General features: G+C 51.0%; 1 non-coding gene across 1 annotated transcript; it reads left to right on the forward strand.

Annotated features, from left to right (window-relative positions):
* The first annotated feature begins 22,721 nt into the window (after positions 1–22,721).
* TRNAT-AGU (transfer RNA threonine (anticodon AGU)) lies at positions 22,722–22,794 on the forward strand. Its single transcript has one exon. It is a non-coding gene; the product is annotated as a tRNA-Thr (tRNA).
* Positions 22,795–24,359: the final 1,565 nt, after the last annotated feature.

Consider the following 24,359-nt stretch of genomic DNA (forward strand, 5'->3'; position numbering starts at 1 on the left):
ATTCTGAGGATTTTTAAGGTCAGAGTCATCAAGTGCCTTCCCCATCCCACTGGATTTTGCCCCGCAGGTGATGGGAATTAGGTGCAAGGGCTCCTGTGTGAAACCAAGGATTGGGTCCTGTGTAAAACAAGGCAGGAGCCATCTCCAGTTTGGCCAAGCAAAGCCCAAACCTGTGACACCACAGAGCTGTAAAACACCCAGAGAAATCCTGGCTGCTCCAGCCCTCTGCCTTTCACCCCAGGATCCTTTTAAACTTCCCCACATTTCTCGGTCTCGTTACAATTGTCCATCAGAAAAGCAAAAGTTTTTCATTTTTCTTGGGGAATTTTGTGTTTTGTTCAGGACAGCTTTTCCTTCTTGGTTCTTGTGTGGATACAATGACACCGAGCATCTCCTGCTCAAGACTTTTTAGGCCTTTTAACAGAATTATCCCAAGCCTGCAGACTGCTCCAGACAGAGCCCGAGTGCTTTACCTTTGTTATTGTTTTCTCACACAGACAAGTCCCAGCTCCCACATTAATTATCATTGCCAGCTCCTTCCAGTCTCCATCCTGCTTAAAATTCCTCCACAGCTGCAAAGCCCCTGGAATCAAATGCAGATATAAAACTGATATCCTTCAAAAAAACCTGATTTTGCTGCTGCCAGACCTGCCTGCTGGCACCAGCTGACCACTGCAGTCCAGTCCTGAATCCCTGTGGAATGGCAAAACAAATCCCAGTCCATCCCCTATGGCAGGATTTGATCCACTTGGACATAAATATTCCTTCAGGACAGGCCTGACCAGAGCAATGCCCCCAGGGGGGTTCTCTGACCAGTGGGTGGGGACTGACCTGTGGCATTTCCCCATCCCTGGATTTGGGGATCAGCTCTTCCTGGGGGAGGTTTTGGGGACATCAAAACAGAATCCCCCAGCCCTGAACACACTGACCAAAATTCAGGAAGAATGGGCAAACCCCCTCCTCTCCTCTGATGTGATAATGCCACTGCAATCGTAAAGAGGAATATCAGCACTTCCCGTCTGTTCAGGGGTGGGTGGGAGAGGAAAGAGCACAGCAAGACCATTATTGAAGGAGAATAATTGATTGGTGAGGGTGTTCTTCCTTTTCTATCAAATTAACAAAGGTGGTTTGCAGCATTTTGGGTTGGTTCTCCTGAAAAATCAGAGAAATTTTCCAGCTCTGACTTCCCTCTGTCAGAAATCTGCTGAAATCCAGGGTTTCGTTTTTCTGACAAAAGCAAGAATTACCCTTGCCCACGTTCCTGTCCTTAAAATCTTCCGACAAACCTTCTGTTCTCTGGCAATCTCTGTTTGAATGAACAGGATGTCGATGCTGGAGCCATAATCAGATTTTAGGGAGTATTGAGTGTGTCTAACACTGAAGGCAGACCCTTCAAATCTCACGTCATGTGTTTCTGAAATTTGAGAGCAGGATTTTTTTAATGCAATTGTGGCCAGCTCTGCTCTCCAGCCCCTGTTTTCACCAGAGCTCAGCAGCTCCAGGTGAAATAAATGTCAGGTCCTGTGTTCAAGTGACGTTGGTGATGTGTGAACTGAATTTCAAACCATTGGTTAAATGCTGAAAGGAAAATTTCTTCTCAGATGTTGCATTTTTAAATCTCTGCCTGGCAGATTCCAAATAAAAGTTATATTGGAGTCTGTGCCATTAATATTCCTTCTGATATCACCTTCACTTTGGGCTGGAAATGGGGTCTGGTCAATCTTCTCCAGGAAATCAAGCACCTCAAGGCTTGTTCTGGGTGCTGATGGAAGTGTGCATTCACATGGAGCTTTTGGGAGATAAATTTTTAAAATCATTTATCCATTTTTGTTAATAGATCCTACAAGCATCGGTAAAAAGAATTTGCAGAAGTGAGAGACAAATTGAATTAAGAAATTTAATCAATGCCACAGGATGCAGGGTGGGGTTGTTGGGGTGTCCTGAGCAGGGCCAGGAGTTGGACTCCGTGATCCTGGTGGGTCCCTTCCAGCTCAGGATATTCTGTGACTCTCTGCCACAGAGCTCAGATTTTTGTATTTTGGCTGAACAAAACTCGGGTATTTTGCATTACAAGGGGCCTTTTAGGACAGATAATTGCAGAAAGAATAAAAAAAATCCACTATCTAAAAACATCCAGGCCTCAGCCTCCCTCAGCATCTCTGACGAAGACCTGGGCTGGGCAGGAGTGGGAGGGGGGCACCCCCAGGGCTGGGTTCAGGAGGGATCCAGGGGCACTTTGGATCCCAGATCCCACCCCTCTCCTGGCTTATCCATTCTCCTTTCCCTCACAAACCTGCTCAGGCAAACAGCAGCACAAAGGAGCCCAGACGTCACCGCCATCAAGCATTTCAAGCCCAGTGCTCTCTTCACAGCTCAAAGACGGGAGACTTGCAAACATCGACTACAAGCAGGAAAAATGAATAATATATGAAAGAAAAAGCAAAAACCAGGAAACAGTCACAAGTGTGAGGCGTTAAGTGCTGTACATCCCCCACGACACAGCGACAGACAGGGAAGGGCTGGATGGATGTGGCAGGGAACGCCTGACAGCAGCTCCCTGCTCCCTGCCTGCTCCCTGCCCGTGGGAAGGGTGACAGTGACACTGTCCCGTGCCACAGCAGGACATCCACAGGTGGACTCACAGTTTGAGAAAACCAGGCAGAAGGTGCCACAAACAGGAAAATTCATTCCGTTTTGGAATTTGGGACTTGTTCTCCACACAAACAGGTCCTCCCTGACCCTGTCTCCATCCTTGTTCTCTCTCCCCTCTCTTTCCCAGCCTCACCTGCTGCTGGGGGGTTCCTCCTCTGTCCCAAACGAGAATAACCCAGGTCTGGGCCCCACAGACAGAGCCTCAGAGTGGCTCCAGCTGGGAGGGACCTTTGGAGCTCCCCCAGGGTCCCCTGAGCAGTCACTCAGGAGTGTGTCCAGATGGGTTTGGAGTATCCCCAGGGAGGAGACTCAGCCCCTCTCTGGTGTCTGTCCAGGGCCGGGCACTGCCCAGGGCAGGAGCTCTGCCTCCTGTGCGGGGGGAATTGCTGGGATCAGTCCCTGCCCATTGCTCTGGTGCCACTGCCGGGCCCGCGGAGCTCGATCCGTGCCTGACCCCTCCCTGCACACAGGCACGGACACTGATAAGCCCAAGGGACATTGATAAGATCACTGTGGATGAGCCCTTTTGGTCCCACAAGCAGACACAGCCCCGTGGCCACCTTGTAGCTCCCCCTGTCACCCACCCTGCAGCCCTGGGGACAGCTTTGCTGAGCTGGCCTAGGGGATGCAGGTAGGGAAAAGCCTGATTTTGGGGGACTCGTGATGCTCGGAACCAGACACTTGACAGACAGTGGGATTTTTCAGGGCAGTTTCTGGGGATTTGGCACCTTTTCTGCTCAAAACCCAACTCCCTTCTGTGCCGCGTCACCCCCAGCTCCTTCCTCAGCGTCACCCAGAGCCTTCCCCTCCGTGTCACTCCTTCCCCAGCCCCCCACACCCTCGGCAGCAGCACATTTGTTAGTTGGCAGCTTTTATTTTATATTTCATTTGCCATTTGTCAGCCGGGGAGCACGGCTTCGAGCTCCCGTTTGATGTTTCCATGTTCTCTACAAACGCTTTAAAGTCGCAGCGCTCGCCGGGCTCCGGAGCTCACAGCAGCACAGGCACCCCCCTCTAGTGGCCCAAAGGCGAGCGGAGGGCTGCGAAAATGGGAGCGTTTTTCAGGTGTTTGAGGGTCCCTCTGAGTGCCACAGGCAGAGGTGACAGGAGGGTGACAAAGCTCCATCCTTCAGGTGCCGCCCCAGCGCTGCTGAGGCCTTCGCGGGGACACTGCCACGCCTTTGGCTGCCTCAAATATCACTTGGAAAACATGGAATGAGGCAGGAGACGTCCCGTGTTGGAGCTGAATTGTGTCCCTTCTGCAGTTCTGGGACCACAAGGCTCAGTACACGTGGGAAAATCTCATTCTGCTTTGCACTCTGGTTGTAGAAATCACTCGACTGGGAAGTTAAAGTGTGATTTAAACGCTGTTAAGGTGGGAAAACCGAAACTAAGAGTTGGTTAAAATTACACAGCTGAGGTCACTGTACCTGAACTTTATCTTCCTCCAGAACTGCTGCTAATAAATGTCATATTTAGGGACAACAGGAGAGAAAACCAGTGGCTGATTCCTGCCCTGCCTCTGCCCATGTGTTCTGTGTGCTCCTGGAGGTTGTGTCCAGCACAGGAAAATGTGGGTGAGGGATTTAAACACGGGAATGGTTGGTTTGAACTCTGGACTGGAAAATCACTGCTCATTCCGAGTGTAAAGTGATGGGTTTGTCAAAGATATCCATGAGTGAGTTTTGATCACAGATAATCTCGTCTGTAACCACCCGTCCCATGGCAAAGCTGCATTAGGGAGATCTGGGGATTTGGACAGGCTTTTGGTACTTTTCTAGTGTGAAACTTTTCAGTGCCCAAAGAGGGATTGCAAGAAGGCTGGAGAGGGACTTGGGACAAGGGCTGGAGGGACAGGACACAGGGAATGGCTTCCCAGTGCCAGAGGGCAGGGCTGGATGGGACATTGGGAAGGGATTGTTCCCTGGGAGGGTGGGCAGGCCCTGGCACAGGGTGCCCAGAGCAGCTGGGGCTGCCCCTGGATCCCTGGCAGTGCCCAAGGCCAGGCTGGACATTGGGGCTTGGAGCAGCCTGGGACAGTGGGAGGTGTCCCTGCCCATGGCAGGGCTGGCACTGGATGAGCTTTAAGGTCCCTCCCACCCCAAACCCACCTGGGATTCCACAAACATTGATCTCCTTGTAGCTCTCCCTAAATCTGTGTTCCCACAGTCAGAGTCAGCACAAAATCCACTCAGGACTCTCTGTAGGGACAATTCCAGGGCTCAGCCTGGAAGCTCTGGTGGCCAGAACACAGCAGTGAAACATCATCCTACAGGGCGCAGGCTGGAGGATCAATGGTCCTATTAATAGGATGAGACAGGTAATTCTAGGTGGAAATGACCACTTTCTGCATCAATTAGTCATGGAAGCAATCAGAGGTGGATGCTATTTTAGACATGGTTTTGGCAAGGGGTGAAGAGTCTATAGAGGAGCTGGTTATAGAAAATAACCTTGGACTGTGTGGCCAGGGGTTGATTCAGCTTGAATTAAAGGGAAGGGGAAAAAAAAATCCCAGACAACTAAGCCTGTGAGTGGGGGGTTGGTTTCATGAAGGGCAAGTTAGGAGAAATTTAATAAAATTATTTAGTGAAGTAAGCTGGCCACAGAAGCCCAGGGAGGTGTGGGATGTTTTTAAGCCAAGGGGCAAACCGTGGAATTTGTAACTCAGTGGAGGGTGAAGGGAAGAGCAGGTGGGGAAAATTCCCAGGTGGCTCCACAAATAACAACCTCAGGAAGGATCAGAGCCGTGAGGGTGACACCCGAGGGTGGGAGCAAAGGGCTGAGCCACAAAGGGGGCTCTGTGGGAGAGGGGAGGAGAGCAGAGGAGGATCCTGTCGTGCTGTGGGATCCTAAAGGAAAGGTGGAGTTGGGTTTATGGATAAGAGGGATGAGGATGGATGTGGGGCTACCAGAGAGTCATTTGGGATCAGGGCTTAAAATAATGAGGTGCCAACAGCTCCACAATAAGAGATCAGCTTTAGAAAAGGCTGACAAAGGAGGGTTTGGAACTGGACAGTCCCATGCTCGAGGCAAAAGCCTGAATCAGGGCACTCAATACAGTGAAATTCCATGTGATCTGCAAAGGGAGGTGTGCAAACAGCAGGAACAACGGGGTTTGAACCGATGTGGGTTCAAAATTTCCAGAGAAGTGAAAGAAGTGAAGGTAGAGAGTAAGAGGGAAAGGGACAGGTCTTTATCCAGGACAGACTCACCCCATCCCCTCTCTCAATTAAATACCAGATCCTGTGGGCAAAGGGAATGCAGATCCCTCTGCATGGACTTCAGCAGAGGATCTGATACAGTTCCTCCTGGGAAATTATTATTTCAGCTGGGAAAGATGGGGATTAGTGCAAGAATTGCAAGGAGATAAGCCTGAGCCAGGAAAAACAGGCACACTCTGTGCTGAGAGGGGTCTGTGGAGCTTGGGCAGGGCACAGGGGGGTTCAGGACCCAACCTTGGAGCAGATCACACTGATCTTCTACTCCATGACCTTGGCTGAGGAGGCAGGAATGAGCTCACAGAATTGCTGCTGCCACAGAACTGGCAGGTGAGGGTGGTTCAGTGGAGAATCTGAAAATTTGGGGGACTTTGAGGACTGAAGGAAGTGCCCAAAATCTGTAACGAAATGCAAAAATGTAAGGAAATGTAAAAATGTAATGAAATTCCCAGGTAAGGCTTTGGGTCATGCTTTTGTGGGCCAGGATTTTGCTGGGTTATGGGGCTCCCAGCTGGAAGGAGGGGAGGTGGAGAAATCCTGAAATGCAGCCATTGTGCTGCCACCTTCGTGACGGAGCTGAGAGCTGTGAAAGGTTTGAGGCAATGACTGATGGAGTGTTTCCACAGAGGTTTCACATGTTCACACACACTGCTGCTGAAACCTCGAGGGGATCAGCTGCGGTCTGAAACGGGGAACAGAAACTGCAGCGAGGGCAGTGAAGGTGCACGGGCAGCCTGTGCTTCAGCAGGGAATGGAGACCTGGGCAGTGGAGCCAGGCTGGGACAGGAGTGGCTGATCTTTATAAATTAAACTTTAGTGGAGGAAGGGATGTCCAAAGAGCAGTGGTGGCACAGACACAGCTCCACAGGCAGCTCTGGGGTGCGGGGGGGGGGGGGGTTGGGATGGGGCCCTGAACAGCAGGAGGGAAACCCCCAAATCTGTCAGAGGAGCTGTGGGGACAGGATGGTTTCCAAACACCTGGAAGCACTTGGTGCCTGTTAAAGGGCTGGCTGGAGACAGGAGAGAGGGGACAAAGTGAGCTGCACCTTCTTGTTTTAAAACACACTGCGGAAAGTGTGGGCAAGGAAGAAAATCAGGGCTCTTTTGCAACTCAAAGCTCTGGCTCAATAGCCACTTCTAGACGGATGTTTTCTGATGAATATCCAGAATTTTTGTTTTGTCTCCTTGAGGGGGCCACAATCAAATGGTCTCTGTGCATTGGGGCCACTCCAGCCCTCTGTGCCTGTCCCATACCCATAGATCCACCTGGAGACACCACTGTCCCAAAATGACCCTATGGGAAGGGTTTGCCCTTGCTCTGTTGCTGAGTCTGAAACCAAACAAGCTGCTCATGTTTGGTTCACCCCATCCCAGCCCCACACAGCCCAGGGCCAGCCCCAAACCGAGGTGACCTCACAGAAATCTGGGTGCTTGGTGGCAGCTTCCTTAAAGGATGGCCTTAACAAGAAGGGAGGGTTCCGCATCCCCCACAGGGATGGGCCAGACCTGCAGGTCACCTCCTGTCCCCAGACCTTCTGCAGGTCACCTCCTGTCCCCCTTCATTTCTCTAAATCCCCTGGGATTGCTGTTGGCACTGCCACACGAAGATGTTCCCTGTCCATGAACTTGATCAGCCACTTCTCCTCCTTTCCCAATAAAATCAGCTGCCCTCTGTGCAAGGAATTGCTATTTCTGTACCCAGATCCGAGTCTCTCTGGAGAACCAGCCATTATCTGCTATCACATATCCTGCAAATGCTCCTTGCTCTAATTAAGCAATAATTAATGGCTCCAAAGTATGAGGTGGATTCCCAAGTTCTCTGTGCTGCACAATAAGTAGCAGGTCTGTTTTCTGCTTTTCAATTTCAATTAAAAAAGCTCATGTTCCCTTTCAGTGTCCTTGTGTCTGCAGTCAGTGCTCAGCAGACATCACCATTCCAGCAGTATCTCATTTGTTCCTCACATGAAATAATACTAAAAAAAATAATACTAGAAAGTAAATTAATATATCCTTTTTTTTTTTTTTTGGCTTTTTTCCCTGTTATGAGCTCCATACCTAAACCTGAGTAGGAAAACTATTTTTAGATAGTTTTAGAGTGATTTTTTAGATCAATGCAGGTGGCATCCCTACCCAAAGCCCTCTGCAAACCCCTTGCTCTCAGTTCCTGCTCAGACCCTGCAGCCAGGGCAGAATTCAGGTGGTTCCTGTGTTGTGTGGAAAATACCATTTTCAATCTACACATCATATTTTCCTCATGGTTCCTAAAACCAGGGGGCTTCCTACTGAGGGAATTCAGCTCCAAATCTCTGCTGCCTGGAGCATATGGGCTAAATTTGGTTGCAATCCTCACACTTCGGTTTTGGCAGGGACAACGTGTGAAGCCTTCAAATGAACATTCTCTCCTTGGCTGATTTTTTGCATCTGTTTGGGCAAGGCAGGGGAAGGGGAAGCCCAAGCACCTGACAACACCTTTAATGCTGCCCTGGCAGGTCCTGCCCAGGAGTGTAAACCCAAGGTGCTGCAGTCCCTCGGGGCGTGTGAAGCTCTTCCCCTTGCTCCTCCTGCCCCTCTCCTTCCCCCAGCCCAGGATCTCCGGTGCTGCAAACACCTGTGGGGCAGCGCCGGCTGCCAGCAGGGAGGATTCTCCCCTCCCTGAGCACTTTCTGAATGAGCTTCTCTGCCCTGCAGAGCTCAGATCTGCTGAGGGAAGCCCCCATGGGGAGCAAGCCAGAGGCAGCAGCCAGGGCTCAGACAGCCTGGGCAGAAAGCAGAGCTCCCTGGAGGGACACAGGGCTGGCTTTGTCCCCTCCAAAAGGCCACTGCACCCAAGGACAGGGTGGCTGTGGCTCAGTGGAGCCTCCAGGTGCCATTCCCCTCCCCGCAGAGCAGGGTCTGCAGCCTCCACTCTCCTGCAGGGATATTTGAGCTGGGGACTGGGCTCCTTGGGCTACCAGAGCACTGGGGTCTTGCTGCAGCCCCATTATTTTTGTGTCTCCTGTGCCTCCACCTCGAGGGGACTGAAAGCAGCTCCATTTCTGTAGATTTTTGTCCAAGTGAATCAGAAAATCTCTGTCCGTGTGGGTTGCTGGGAACGCTGCAACGGCTGATACAGCCCATATGTTACTGCTGAGCTGGTGGCACCAAGATGTTATTTCAGAAAACAGCTGTTATTAGCTTTAACCACGGAAAACTTACATTTGGGGGACTCTATTTTTACCCCTCTTATCACTGTTCCTACCCCTGATTTATTGACATGGGTAGGGAAAATGTTGTTCCCTGAATTGGAGCTGCTGTGATGCCAACACAGAGTTCATGGTGGCTCCAGCTCTTAATATGGAATTGCTGTGTCCCATTTTAGCTGGATTTCAGCTCTGAAACAGCACAGGCAGCTGAGGTGAGGGAACAGGGAAGGTGACTGGCTGGTCAATGAAAACAAAAGGGCTCAGTTTGCCTGAATTTTCATTAGGGAAACTGTGAGAGTTGCCCACATTTGCTAAAAACATCCCAGCAATGCCTGTGGCTTCCATGGAAAGGATGGTGAATTCCTGAAGTTCCCCAAAATTTTGAGAGTTAATTCTGACTTAGAAGCTCCTTATTTACTATTTCCTCCATTTCATTCACTGGTGTCAGGGAGAGCTCGAGTGCTGCCAGTCTCCCACGCTCCCCAGCCCAGCTTCCCAGACTGGAAGTTCTCCCAGCACACTGGTGAGTGCCAGATGCCAGGGAAAATGAGGGGATTTTTGGAAAATGGACAGCAGAAATCTGGAAACAAACTGTGACTGAAGGTAAAACTTCAGCTGCTTGTTAGCAAAGGGACTGTTGATGTTATTCATGATGGAGCAGGGGATTGATCACCTCAGCTCTGCCTTCCCGGTGAGGTCTCTGTCACCTGCACAGGCTCCTTGTGTAGGAAAGGCAGCAGAGAGCTGTGAGTCCATCCTGACCAGAGCTGTGGAATCACACAATGTCCTGACTGGAAGGGATCTGCCAGGATCATCCAGCCCAAGCCCCGGCCCTGCACAGACACCCCAACAATCCCACCCTGTGCCTGGGAGTGTTGTCCAAGCCAAAGGGTCTGGATGTCCAGCACAAGGAGCTGCTCTCTCCTGGCTCAAAGTGTCCCTGGGCAGCCCCAGGCTGTCAGGAACCAAACCCAGAGGGTGTTAATCCTGCCCTTACCCTCAGCACTGCCCATTGCTGGGACTTCCTCTTCCCCCAGGAAAGGGCTGGGGTAGGACATGAGCACAGGCTGTGCCCCCCGGCCCAAGGGAGCACTGCAGGAGGTGAGAGGAGCCCAGCACGCCCTGAGCTGCTCCTGCACATCTCATCCCCTTCCGAGGGCTCTGTGCCCATTCAGGGCAAGCTCAGGCTGAGAGCAGAGAAAGGTTCTTCCCCCAGAGGGTGCTGGGCACTGCCCAGGCTCCCCAGGGAATGGGCACGGCCCCGAGGCTGCCAGAGCTCCAGGAGCGTTTGGGCAGCGCTGCCAGGGATGCCCAGGGTGGGGTTGTTGGGGGGTCTGTGCAGGGCCAGGGGTGGGACTGGATGATCCTGGTGAGCCTTTTCCAGCTGAGGATATTCTGTGAGGATCTCCTGATCCATAGGACAGCCCAAGCTGCAGATTCCAGCAGCTCCATCACCACGGGACAGGTGGGGCTGGCCAGGCTGGGCACAGCAAGCCCAACCTGCTGCAAGGGGAAACCCCAGCACGTCCCAAAGGCACCGTGTGGGCTCGGTGATGGGAGGAGGGGATGGACCCCAGCGTGGCTGGGGCTGCAGTCCCTGTGTGGAACGTGTCCCAGGGGAGCCTGGCAAGCCCAGGGCCTCCTTCTCCTGGGGCTCCCAGTGGAAGCCAGCACAGCTCTGACACACAGGGTGGGACAGAAGCTGCTTCTGTCCCTTTTTGATGTCCCCCCCAAGGGGCTGAGAGCTCTTTGCTGGGACAAGGGAGTCGAGCACATGGACACTTCCCTGCTCCGCTGTTCCCAAGGCTTTGCCCTCCCTTCCCCAATGGAATGACACTGCTCACATGGAGTGGGAGCTGCTGCTGGCTCCCGTGCCAGGTACAGCCTGTTCCTTCCTGCCTTCCCATCCCACTGGGAGCACTGAGAGCCTCAATGGGGAACAACACCATCGTTGTGCTGAGCACAGCTCTGTGTTGGGTCTTTTGTCTTAGGGTTGCTCTTCTGGAGAGCATTAGATCAAATTCTCATGGACAATTAGAACTGGGAGAATATTAACAAAGGAGAAAATTATGCATTGAACATTTTGCTTGCAAAATTCACTGAATAAATTATTCAGATTTAATGTGGAAGAATAATGGAGGAAATAATTGAATAATGAAATATCATAAAATTAATGGACTATTCTATTAATAATTTTACATCTCAGTCTAATACAATAGAATGGGGAACAAGAAGAAGAGGAAAAAATAATTTGGCATGTTTGGATGAGAAGAGAGCAATGGCTCTGTTTGTGACACACAGCATTGCCAGAGCTCATGAATTTATCATGACTCCAGTGCTGCAAAGGGCCTGTGCTGAGCATTCCAAGGCCACAGGCAAATCTCCGACTTCCACCTCTGTGATGGCACCCAAAAAATCCAAACTGTCACCTGAGTTTGGCCCAAACACCACCCATAATACCCAGAGGTTTTTAGAGCAGTCTCGGGACCTTTCCAAGCCAACTTGCCAGGAGATTTGGGATCCCACTGGCAAACCCTGGGGAAGGTGTGGTGCTGCTGGGAAATGGAAAATGCCCTCAGGGTTTGCTGCGTGTTGGATTGGGCAGGTTGGATCATCCCCAGAGCTCTAAATTCAGGGAGATGAATCCCACCCTGGAGGACTCAATGACTCACCAAGACCCTTCAGAGCAGCCACAGCAAACCAAGGGTGGGATCTGACCACCAACCTCTCACCCCTTCCACGGCTCCTGGGCATCCCCATCCTTGGATTTTGCCTGGTGAGGGGGCTGCAGGTGCTGAGTTTTCCATCATTTCCCCTGAGCTCCGAGGGAGGGGGCCCTGTCTGGTCCTGCAGCCCCCCAGGCTGGCGAGTGCTCCCTTCATTACCTCCCGTAACTGATGAACCCACAGAGGGTCAGAGTGTTCTTTAGCAATTAACTGAGCTCCAGAGACTGTAATTTGTCTTGTTCATGTTACAGCACCAAATGAATTTCCCTGTGTTTAATAATCATTCTAAAAGCAGATCACAGAGCGGGGAGGGAGGGCGAGATTGTATCAATCATTTGTTTTCCAACTCTTTCAAGGAATTTCCTACTGTGTTTAATTTCTTGCTGCTAAGTCCTACATGAGCCTCGGGAAGGCGGGCACTGCTATTATTATTCATTTTTTAATCATCAGAGGAAACTATTTAGCTGCTCTAGAAAATTAACGTGCTTCCAAATTCGGGAGGAGCCAACAACTGGGAAAATGCAATTTTCATGGACACTGTTGTATTAGTCTAAGTGGTATAATTTAGGACAGCTTCATTTAGGGGTTTTTGAAGGGAATTTAGCTAAAGCCCATGGATTCGTGCTGCAGAGAATCCCTTTTGGGCCATTTTTGGACTGAGCCACTCTCCCACTTTGCAAATGAGGCAGAGAGAAATTGGCTCACCCAGGGCTGCAGCAGCATCCCTCATCCCAGGCTGGGACCACAGCAGCACCTGCCAGGTACAAACACAACCTCTGCTGCTACAGGACCAAACCTCTGCTCTGTCCCAGCTGGATAAGGACAGGAATTAGAAATAACCACAGAGAAACAGCTCAGAATACAGAAAGCAGAGTAGGATTTGCCCTGATTTAAGAGGAAAAAAAAAAACCAAAAAGACAAAAAAAATAGAAAGAAAATTAGCATTTGCCCTGAAAACCGACCGAGCTTGAAGGAATTGTCAAAATTCAGTGTAGACAAATCATCCATATTCTGTGGGAAAAGGCTGCTTTTGCCTCCTCCTGCCTGAACTCCTGTGCTGGCACAAGCTCCGAGGTCGGGCTCTGGGGCACACAGGGAAACTGCTCCAGACAGGTCCTGAGGGGAAAATCCTCCCTGCAGCCCTGCCAGGGGGGCACAGCCATCCATTCCCTTTCAGGGAGCTTTCCCACATCAGCTGGGCTCTTCTCAGCAGGAATTTCTCCTTCGGGAGATGATCTGGGTGTCTGCTGTGACATCCCGGGGAGGTGACATGTTTGGGCATCTTGTGACTTTTCAGGGCCACTGGGTGGGAGACATTTCCCACCGGGTTTTCCTCCTGGACACCACGTGTGCAAAATCTGAAACCACTCAAAGGAAGGAATTCTCCACGGCAATGCTGGAATCTCACACCTATTGGAAAACTATTCAAATAACAGGAATTTTTTCCAAGCAAAGGACAACTTTTAAAACAACAGCTCCCTGTCCCTCTTCCTTCTTGCTATTCCCAAAGGCGTCCCCAGCTCGGTCAGTGTAGATGGTCCATGGGGAGGGGACTTTGTCCGAGGCCTGGGGGTCGAGTTTGGGGTTCCTTTTGCAGAGGCCGGGGTGAGGGAGAGCTCTGGGTCCGCACTAGAGGGCACTCCTGCCATGCAGAACCTGCGCTCCAGAAGGATGCAGGATCCTTCCAAGGCTGCAGCCGGAGCAGAGCACACGGGGGAGATCCGTGCTCTGTGCGGAGGGAGAGCGGCTGCAAGGGACAAACCCCCCAGCACCCTCCACTCCCTGCCAAAATCTCCTTCTGGAGTCTGTGGGAGCTTCTGGAACGCAGGGCCCACCGTCCTTGAAGGGTTTGTCTGTGAAGGGCCAGCCCTGGCTTTGGGTGCAGCTTCAAACAGGGGTAAGGGCTCGAGACTTCTTGGGCTGATGAAGCTCCCAGGTCTGCCAGGGGACTGTGGAGGGGCCAAAGCACTGCTCAGGTGGAAGTGAGTGGGCACCAGGTGACATGAGCTGCTCCAGGAGAGTTAACGTGGCTGACCCAAGTGAAAAGGATGTTTCTTCAGCCTTCTGGAGACCTTGGCAAAAACCAAGAGGCACCACATGGCCAAAGGGTGAGCCAGCTGATGGAGCCACCTGGGTTTCTAAAGGCCTTTCACAGAATCCTGATCAAAATTTTCAAGGAAATTGAGAGAACGGAGGACAAAGGGCCTGGCATGGACAGGTGGTTGACAGCAGGTGGAGGAGAAGAGGCAGAAGTCAGCTCTGATGAGACCTCCAGCAGCCCCCGTGGGCTCTGTCTGGGACCTGGGCAGCTCCACACACTCATGGGCTGGGAGAGGCCCCGAGCAGCAAACCCCAACATTCTCTGGTGGTGAAAAATTACTCAAAGCACGAGGGAGAAGAGCAAACAGTGCCTGGCTGCAGGAGGATGTCACAAATCCGTGTGAACAGGCCATGAAATGGGAGAGCAAATCTGGTGTTGAGAAGTTTACAGTGGGACAGCTGCTGACAAACCCGGGGGGCCCCAGGCTCCGCAGCACCCTTGGGAATGAGGCAATTCCATGGAAGTATGCGAGTGCCTCTGCCACTGGAGCAGCAGTTCCCACGCCATCTCCAGCAGGAGCTGACACCACATCAACCCTCTGGAGCAGGAACCCCCCAGGCTGCCCCCACAGCCGCAGCTCTTGCCACACACACGGGGCCTGATCCCACAGGGATCGGCTTCCTCAGCGTTATTTTTATTTTGCTCTCGGGGCTGAGCTCAGATGATGTGAAATGTGTGTGGCAAATCCACTCCCCACATCACATCTCCCGTGTGAGGCTGCTGGGCCTCAGACAACAACTTCCCTGTCTGCAGCCGGGTTATTTATGGAGGCGGCCGATCCGTCTGGGCAGCTGCTGGAATCTGCTGCTGCTGCCTGAAAATGCAGCTCTAATCACCTCTGCCCTGCCCCTTCTTTAGGGATGGAATAATAAACCCTTGTGCTGCCTTAATAAAGAAGAAAAGAGGATCACATTTTGCTTTTCCAAGTTTCTCACTGCAGGGAATTTTAAGGCCGTGCTTGCTGTTGTTCCCCTGCCTCTAAGCCCGAGCCTGAAGGAGCTCAGGCATTGCCCACTTCTGATGGGGCTGCAAACCTGATTTCAGGGCTTCTGCAAAAGTTGCTTTCAATAACCCCACCTCCAAACCTCACTTCCCAGGGCTGATTTCTGCCCTTGGATGTTTGGAAACTATTTCCTCCTGAGGAGCTCAGGCTGTGCAGACACAGCTTGTGCTGTGCTGGTAAAACCAACTGATAAGGAATTTAATAGGAAAGGCTGCTGAGAGAGGAGAGGAATGAGATTGTGTCAGTTGATATTCCCAAGAGCTGGAACCCATGGCTGTGCCTCTGTCTGATGTGACAGCTCTGCCCTTCTGACCAGGACTTTTCCTTGCTGAAAGCTCAGCCCCCCTAGGACAGGTTCTTCTGCCCCAGCCCCCCAAGTCCTGTTACCTTCTTCCCAGTAGCTGCTTCCCCAACCCATTGGTTTCTGGGCTTTCTCATCCTTTCACACCCCTGGAGAAGAGCTCCAGGGACCTTTCCCCAGCCAGGGAGTTGCTGGTTCTGGTCTCTCTATAATGGGATGCACAGGCTGGGCACCACGATATAAGAAAGATCTAAAGCTGTTAGAGAGTGTCCAAAGGAGAGCTGTGGAGATGGTGAAGGGCCGTGAGGGGAAGCTGCATGAGAGGAGCAGCTGAGGGCACTGGGATTGTTCAGCTGGAGAAGAGGAGACTGAGGGGAGACCTCACCAGGGGCTACAACTCCTCCCAAGGGGCAGCTCCGATCTCTGCTCCTGTGACAGGGACAGCACCCAGGGAGCGGCTGGAGCTGGGCCAGGGCAGGCTCAGGCTGAGAGCAGAGAAAGGTTCTTCCCCCAGAGGGTGCTGGGCACTGCCCAGGCTCCCCAGGGAATGGGCACGGCCCCGAGGCTGCCAGAGCTCCAGGAGCGTTTGGACAGCGCTGCCAGGGATGCCCAGGGTGGGGCTGTTGGGGGGGGGTCTGTGCAGGGCCAGGGGTTGCACTGGATGGTCCTGGTGAGCCTTTTCCAGCTGAGGAGTTTCTATGACTCCACACTGACCCTCAGCTGCTCCAAGCCCAGAGGTCTGGCTGAACAGTTACAGTGAGATCCCTGCAATCCCATCACTTCACCCTTCACACGCTGGGCAAACACCTCCAGCACATTGTCGTTGATTCTGACACCCTCTGTTCCTTTGATTACATGAAGAGCCATCGGTTTCAGGGCAGACCCAGCAGTGTTTATTTTGTAGCTGGTTTGTGAGCTCTGTCACTCACTCTAAAGCTGAGAGCTGCACCCACAGAGAGCCCAGGATCCCTGCTTTAGAGGAAAACCCTCACTCTTAGCCCACACTGGATAACCCAACTCCCACCGGGAGCACTGCTGGGCAATGTTTTCTCTTTGCCTTCTCACATGGAAACTGCACTGGTTTTCCCCCACAATTTAAGCCTGCTGACGATGAGCAAGGCCTGTTTAATTTGCTGTCCTTGTTTGCTCATTAATTCCACTGAATTACTTTATTTACTAACATACTTCTTCTAAATTACTTGATTACTTAACTAAATTTATTTATTTACAGTGGATAGCAGAAAAGAAAAACAGCTGCAGTGGCTCCTTGCTGACAGTCCCCCAAACCACAGGCTGAGAGTGGCAGTGAAATCCCTGGATTTTGGGTGCTGCCAGCACGTTGCATAAGCTCTGGGCAAAGCAGCGGGTGTGTCCCTCAGAAGGACATTTCCTCAAACCTGAGGGCAGATTTTCATGCAATTTTATTGTCCCCAGATGTTGCTTGTCCAAATGAGAACAAGCCAGAGCCCCTGAAGCAAGACTGAGTGGTGTGAACAGCGCAGAGCAAAGCCATGGAAACTCTGGGGGGATTCTGGCAGTGTGATACCTCCTAAATTATGGGATAAACAAGAGATTCAGTTGGAAACCATGGAACTCTGAGCAACCAACTGAACAAATGGAGATAAACCAAACCCCACTTTAGGTTCTTCATTCCTACCAGGTGTGCTGGAGTTTCTTTTGCAGGTTTGTTTTAAGAGAAACCTGGAATCATAGAATATCCTGAGTTGGAGGGATCCACAGGGACCATTGATTCCAGCTCCTGGCCCTGCACAGACCCCCCAACAGCCCCACCCTGGGCATCCCTGGCAGCGCTGTCCAAACGCTCCTGGAGCTCTGGCAGCCTCGGGGCCGTGCCCATTCCCTGGGGAGCCTGGGCAGTGCCCAGCACCCTCTGGGGAAAGAACCTTTCAAACAGCACAAGCCAAGAAAAAGAGGAAAATCCTGGTGGTTCTCTGCAGTGCCCTGAAAGAAAATGAACAACAGCTTTTGCAAGAGACCCCAAGGGGGTTTTGCTCATTATGAGACCCTGGATGAGGCTGTGTGATATTAGAGGGTCTGATGGGAAACAGATTTCAGGGAGAGCTTCCTGAGGGCTCCCAGAAAAGAGTCCTCCTTCCAGCCCTGGGTATTTGGGATGAACAACAGCTTGTTTACTCCTACAGAGGTTCCTGCAGCTGGCCTGAGAGAGTTAGGAAAGATGGTATCTCCAGCAGCTGATGTAAGCCAGAGTGGAAACATTTGTTCAGGAATCAGAGGCTTTATGTCTGCTTGGTGTCCAGTAACTACCACGGGGTCCATGATGGGGCCAGTGAATTATCCCTTCAGTCACAGCATGCAATTCATAGACCCTGTCTTTACTGTTCAGCTCTGGCAGACCCAAAATCGAGTCAAGCTCAACCTGCTCAGCTCATTTAACTTTCCTGCTGCAGAGAAGGTGCTGTCTCCCACCCTTGTGATCAGCTTTGGCACCAAGCAGCAGTGAGTGCGTCCTCCCCAGGGCACAGCAGAAAATGCTGCTTTGGCTGCTGGTCTCATCTGTAATTAAGGGCATCTGTCAATAAAACATCCTCCTCTCTCAGGGCCACTGTGCTGGCAGGTGCTGAGGGCTGCCTTTAGCTGGGCTTTACTCCCAAAGAGTTCCAAGAGGGCTCTGTCAATCCCTCCTGGACACCAGAGGACCTCAGACCCTCCCCAGAGTGGTGGCCCTGGGTTGGTGGCAGGGTCGTGGTGCCCATGACAGGGCAGGCTGGGGGCCTGGGCCTGTGAAATGCAGGTTTCCAGCTGTGCACAATCCCTCTGCTTCTGGGCACTGGGATACTCAGAAATACCGATTTCTTTATGTTTCACAAGTGTTCCTGAAAATTCCTAGAAAGGCAGCTTGAGTGGTGCCTGCAGAACTCCTCAGGCCTACACAGCACGGGCAGCTCCACGTGGTTTTCAGAACAAGCTGGATTTTGCTCTTTGCTAATCTGAAACGGGTCAAGGGTAAAATTTTGACCAATTTTGTATCTGAGGAGGGCTCCAGGGAGAAGTTACAGCAGCTTAAAGAGAGGCAGCTGCATTCCAGAAATAACTCCTGTTCCCTCAGCACAGGGAACAAAACGGGCACCCTCGGAGCAACGTGTTTATTCCAAACAGCACTCCAGCCTTATTTTGTTTCCCAGGACTTGAGGAAACTCCTCCTGGCTTCCAAGAAAATGTTAACAAGGGTACTTTAAAGGAAGGCAGGGACTTTAAGGCAGTGGTGGCCACTGGGCTGTCAAAGGCACCAGCAGGCCAGGAGAGCCTGAGGAAGCCAATCCAAATTTCCAGGTTCATTTTAAGGCCAGAGGGAAGCCTGTACCTTGTAACACTGTAGTAACTGTGTCAATTTTCTCGTCTAATTTCATCTTTTCACTTCTAGAAGGATATAAAACAGTATCCTTCAGGTATGGCTACAAGAATGAAATGAGTTTTTCCTTCTCCGTGCTTCAGATCAAAAATGCTGCTGAGATTTCAGGGATTTCTTATAATTAAGAGGATGCAGCTTCTGAGCTCTTGGTAGAATCATTACCAGGGTTTACTCATGCATTTTACAGAGTGCATCACCTTGTCCAGCCTTTGTGTGTGAGCTGAGGTGGCCTCTCATCCCCAGTTTGGATCGGAGCTGGGCTCCAGGGACTCTGGGCTTGTCAGAAATCCAACATGACGTAACAATTTCATTTGCTGGAGATAAATACCCCGTAAATAATGCCAGCAAAGCTCGCTGTTCCTTCAGGAGGGATGTTTCCATCCATGGAAAACAAACATCTGGGCTTTGGTTTGTTGCTTTATTGCTGCCCATTGCTGCCTTTTGCCTTCACAGAGCAGTGGGAGGTCACTGTCCAGGGACTCCCTTTATGTGACTTTTGTTCAGAAAATATTCTTGAGGATTGCAAAGATTACCCATGAATCATGCCCATAATGCTTAATTTGCTGTACACAAACATTTCCACTTTGGAGTAATTTTCCTGATCCCTGAGTGAAAGCAAGGAACACAGTGGAAACTCTTCTTTTCCATGAAAACCAGAGGCATTGGAACTGTCGAGTTCTGCTTTTCAGACTCCTCATCTCACAGGTAAAACTGGGACAACTCCACAGTGTTTCCAAGGAGTCTGGATCCAAAAAGCAACCAGGAAGTATCTGGTAGGAGATAAAATCTAAAAGAGTTTTTTCCTGGTGATTGAGCTCTGCAGAGAGCATTGCGATCTATCCCTAGACAGGTGTTGCCCGAGTGAGCAGGCAATATTTAAGTTTGTTGCAGCTAAACAGGTAAATTTTAACTAAATTGATGAAGTAACTCATGTAGAGGTTCAGGGGCAGAGCTTTCCACCTTCCTGATAACCAAGTGGTTCTTAGAGCAGAAGCCAAATCCTAGCACCTGGCTATAAACACAGATCCAAACATGAAAAACAAATCAAAACCTGATTTCTCATTAGCCCAGCTCCCACTGAACAAGAAAGTTCATGATGCCTTCATTAGCAGTCATTTCATAATGACCCTGGACAAACTGCATCAGGACTTGGCCAAGGCACTGTATGGAAGGGTAAAATGTTCCAGTTCCTTCAGACTTCACCAGGAGAAAGTTCCTTCATTATCCAGCCTGTTGGTGGCTGAGGCTGCCCTGCCAGGACCTAGCAAACAGATTACCATTCCCATCTCATCTAGCAATTGTTATTCCTTCCTGTTCTCATTTTCCATGGTAGCTCTCCCACCAGAGGCGCTCAGAAGAGCCCCCCAGCACTGCAGGAGACAGCTGTGCTTTGATTCATGGTCTGTGGGGTGAGACAGGAGTTTGGGAGGGCTTCACTGCTGATCCTCCACGGCCCCAGTGCAGCTGGCAAAGTCCCACCTGCAGCTGGCAGAGGATTAGCACAGAAATCCTGGGATGGACTCACAGCCCTTGTCCAGCCAGGCCAGATCTCACTGCAAATGGGCAGGAGGCAGATTTCCTTCTAGGCAGTGGGAAGAAAGTCATTTGCAGGTGTTTTAGGGGTAAAAATAGAACAAGTGCCAGCCTTGCAGGCACCAGGTCCTTCATCTGAGGGTGCAGGTGCAGTCCTGCCTGGGGGACAGGCACAGGGCAAGGTGCCTGGGTCACCCCTGTGGAGAGAGGGAAAAACAGGAGAGACTCCAGGAATGGGCAGGGATGGGGCAGAGATCAAACAGAGACTGAAACCTGGGGACGTGCCCAGGCTGTGGGGACAGTGCCAAGAGGGCACAGGGCTGCCAGGGCCCAGCACAAGCTCTCCTGCTGCCAGAGGCCTTGCAGTAGTACCAGCTCCATTCCAGGCCAGCTCTCAACACTGCAAGGGTCTGGCACCGAGGTTAAAACCTCCAGGTATTGCAGAACGCCCTGACATTGGGAAATGCAGCAGGGTTTCACTCAGGAAAGCAAGGACACAGCCTTTCCAGCACCAGCCAGCCTTTCACATTCACCACTCCATCACTTCCCATTACCAGAAGCATTCATTTCTCACCAAAGTACTCCCAGCATCAGCACACATTTAAACCATATTATTTTTCAAGTCAAGGTCTGAACACAGCCTGTATCAAACCGCTCCATTATTTCCCTCTGCCAGGCAGCCTCTCATGGCTCAGCCATGTGTTCCCAGGCTCCAAGCCCAGCTGCTCTTGGAAACCACGCTCCAAGCACATGTTTCTGCATGGGATGTTCGTTATTATTTTCAGCTTCGTTTTATTGGTGCACGTCCTCCCTGTGTGCCCCCAAAGGGCTGCTTTCAGCAGGGTTTGGACAAAGTTGTTTGATTGGCTCCAGGCTTCTTTGTGAGTTTATCCAATGCCAGGCTCAGACACTGAACCCATGCCAGGTAATTCATCATTTCTCCTTAAAAGCTATAGACAGAATCCTGCTCTTAGCCTGTCAGATAAAGGCCTGAGAATTGCCTTTCAGCCCACCTAATGAGGGTTTGTGTTTTTCTACGCTCGGGAGGATGGATGGTCTTAATTTCTGGTTTCTTTCAAAGAGAGCAATTTTCTTCCACAAAAAAGACCAGGAATAATAGACACAATGTGGCTTATTCTGAGTCACCCTTTAACCATTTGTACATATATTTTCTCTTTTTGCATCTTCCCTGAAACTCAGAGTCCCCTTCAGCAGCTGCTGTACATTTTCTCTTGCCATGAGGCATTTCTGTGCCTGAGGGTTTCATGCACAGCCAGCATCCCCTCCTGGACTTGCTGACAGCCTCCACAAATACTTCCCTCAAATTCGAGGTCTTCCAGGTGGGGCTTTTCTATTCCAGCCCTGCAGGAGTTGCCTGTGGGATCTGAGGAAGCTGAGACTTGGTGCACACAGGACTGTGCAGGGCCAGAGCTCCTCCTTCTGTGCCCCGAGATCACTCAAGGGCCAGCCCAGGGCACCACGGTGGGGGATCTGTAGGAGTCTCCCAATCAGTCTGGCACTGCCCATATTGAACAATCCTGCACAAATATTCCTGGGCATCACAGGGGTTCTCGTTGGCCAAATGCTAAATCTGAAGTTCTGTTCCCTGTGGTTCTTGCTTTGTCCACATTCTCCCCACTTTTGTGACAGTTTCATCCCCAGCTGGAAGCTCAGCCTGGGGAGTGCTCAGTCCCACAGTCCTTCAGATTCAGCCTTGAGGTGGCATCTGAAGGGAGGATAAAGCAGCAGGAAAGGAACAAAACATGGACTCCTAAGGAAGCAGTGACATCTGTGAAGAGCTGAGAGGGAAAAGCTAATGCCCAGCTGGTTTCCAGTGGGGAGCAGCGGGATACAAGAGAATCCCAGATCATTCTGGGTTGGAACGGACCTTAAAGCCCATCCAGTGCCACCCCTGCCATGGGCAGGGACACCTCCCACTGTCCCAGGCTGCTCCAAGCCCCAATGTCCAGCCTGGCCTTGGGCACTGCCAGGGATCCAGGGGCAGCCACAGCTGCTCTGGGTACCCTGTGCCAGGGCCTGCCCACCCTCCCAGGGAACAATTCCTGCCCAATATCCCATCCATCCTTGCCCTCTGGCAGTGGGAAGCCATTCCCTGTGTCCTTGTCCCTCCATGTCCTTATGAAAATCCCTTTCCAGTTCTCTTGGAGCCCCTTTAGGTACTGAAAGGCTACAGTAAGGTCACTTTGGAGCCTGCTCTTCTCCAGGCTGAATAATCCCAATTCTCTCAGCATTTCCTCATATGAGAGAGGCTCCAGCTTTTGGAGCATCTTTGTGGTCCCTGTTTATTCCCTTCTCTGATAAATTATTGCAACAGCTCAAACATCATCGTTTCTTTGTAAACTTCCCACTTTGCAGGGGAAAAGGGAATTGTCCATCTTACAGGGGATGAGCTGAAGGAGAGTAAATTCCAGGTTTGGGTTCACCTGGTGTGGTGGTGGTTTTGTGACTCTGATGGGTTTTGGTGCAGTTTGGAAAGAGAATCAAAAGCCCTTGGAGCAGCACATTCCAGCAGTGCTGGGGCCATTTCACTCTGGAATGAAGAGAAAATTATGATATGAAATGTTTGCAGAGGCAAAAGTGCCCAAATTTCAGAGGCTCCATAGCTCAGGGGTTAGAGCACTGGTCTAGTAAACCAGGGGTCGTGAGTTCAAATCTCACTGGAGCCTGGGGAGGGTCTGCACCTCCTGCAAAGACCTTGCTGCTTTATCTTCCTGTTTATTCCCAAAGTGCTCCTGATGTTTTTTGGAGCATCCACCCCAGTCTATGTGGAATACAAACATCCCACAGCACCTACACCAATAACAGGCAATGAGAAGCAGAGAAACCAGCCATGGTCAGAGTTGTACCCTTGGGATATTTTTAATGGACAGCAATGGGAGATGGGGAACACCCAATAATGGGATTTGGAGCCTTCTGGGCCCGGCAGACTTTGTGAGGGTCATGGATGGACAAAGCTGAAATGGCTGCCAGGTATTTACAGCCAGAGCTGCTTCATCTCTTCAGACATCAGCAGGACGATCAAATTACAGCTCCAGAGCTCGGTAATTGCAGAGCTGGCTGAAAACATTATAAATGTGGTTTGTGGAGGAGCAGCAGCATCTGTTGTCTCCAGAGCCCTGCTGGGGGGGCTGGACAGTTATAATTTCTAAGAATAAGGAAATAGGTAGGAATTAACCTATTTTGCATCTTGAATACCATGAATTGCTGTCCAGATTTATGATATTTCCTACTCTGCCTTTGCACATCTCTTTTCCCTGCTCATTTTCAAGTAGACTCCCTATATTGAGTCCAAATGAACCAAACCAGTGATAGAAAAGGTCATTTCTGAATTTCAAAACGGCCTTTTCTATCTGAGGGAAGGACGGCTCAAAAGCCTGAACGATTTTTGTCTTGTGGAGGGGGACACAGGGTGGCAGGAGGGACATGGTGCTTTGTTTGCCTCTCCTCAGGCTGGTTCCTTCCAGCTCTGTTGTCCCAAAAAAGGGAGCTTTGGAGGGTTGGTGTGTTTCCTCCACAGGAGGAGTGACCTGCAGGAATTTCCCTGTTTTCCCCTGCATATATCCCAGTAAGGATAAAGAAACAGAAGCCAGCAGGGTTCCCATTAATCTGCAATTAATAAACGAGCACAAGTTACTGTTATTGTAACCCAAGGTCCTGGAAAATGGACAGATGGGTTTTACTAAAAGTGAATTTATCTCCAGGCTGCTGTGGCTCCACATGGCCACCCCCTGTCCCCCATTCCAGCTTTATCTCTGCATTTGGCTTTCAGAGGAGACCGCAGAGCAAGACCCAAGAAGATCTTTGTGGTTCAATGTTCACTTCTGCAATCAGGCTCATGGGTTCAGCTGAGCTGAGCCTGGTGGGGATGGAAATGATCCTCTGAAAAATTAATGTCTTTCTGTGCAAAGGCGACAAATGTTCAGGATGTGTTTTGCTGAATTCCTAATCTCTGCAGTACTGATATTAATGCCAGGGCTGCTCTCCCCGTGACCCTGCTGCAACGCAGAGCCCAAACTCTCTGGTGCTGCTTGCTGAACACAGGCCTGGGGCAGAGATGAGTTTTACCAGGGGACTTGGCCCTGAAACCCCTTTGTATCCATCACCCATCCTCTCCTTCTCTGCTTTCTGAAGACACAGCTTGACAAGAGGAACAAAGAGGGCAAAGTGGTTTATATCCAAATCTTGAAGCCAGGTAAATGTGGCAGAGGGGGTGGTGTGGAGGGATCTTGGT

This window comes from Aphelocoma coerulescens, chromosome 17, assembly GCF_041296385.1.
Source record: "Aphelocoma coerulescens isolate FSJ_1873_10779 chromosome 17, UR_Acoe_1.0, whole genome shotgun sequence".
NCBI lineage: Eukaryota > Metazoa > Chordata > Aves > Passeriformes > Corvidae > Aphelocoma > Aphelocoma coerulescens.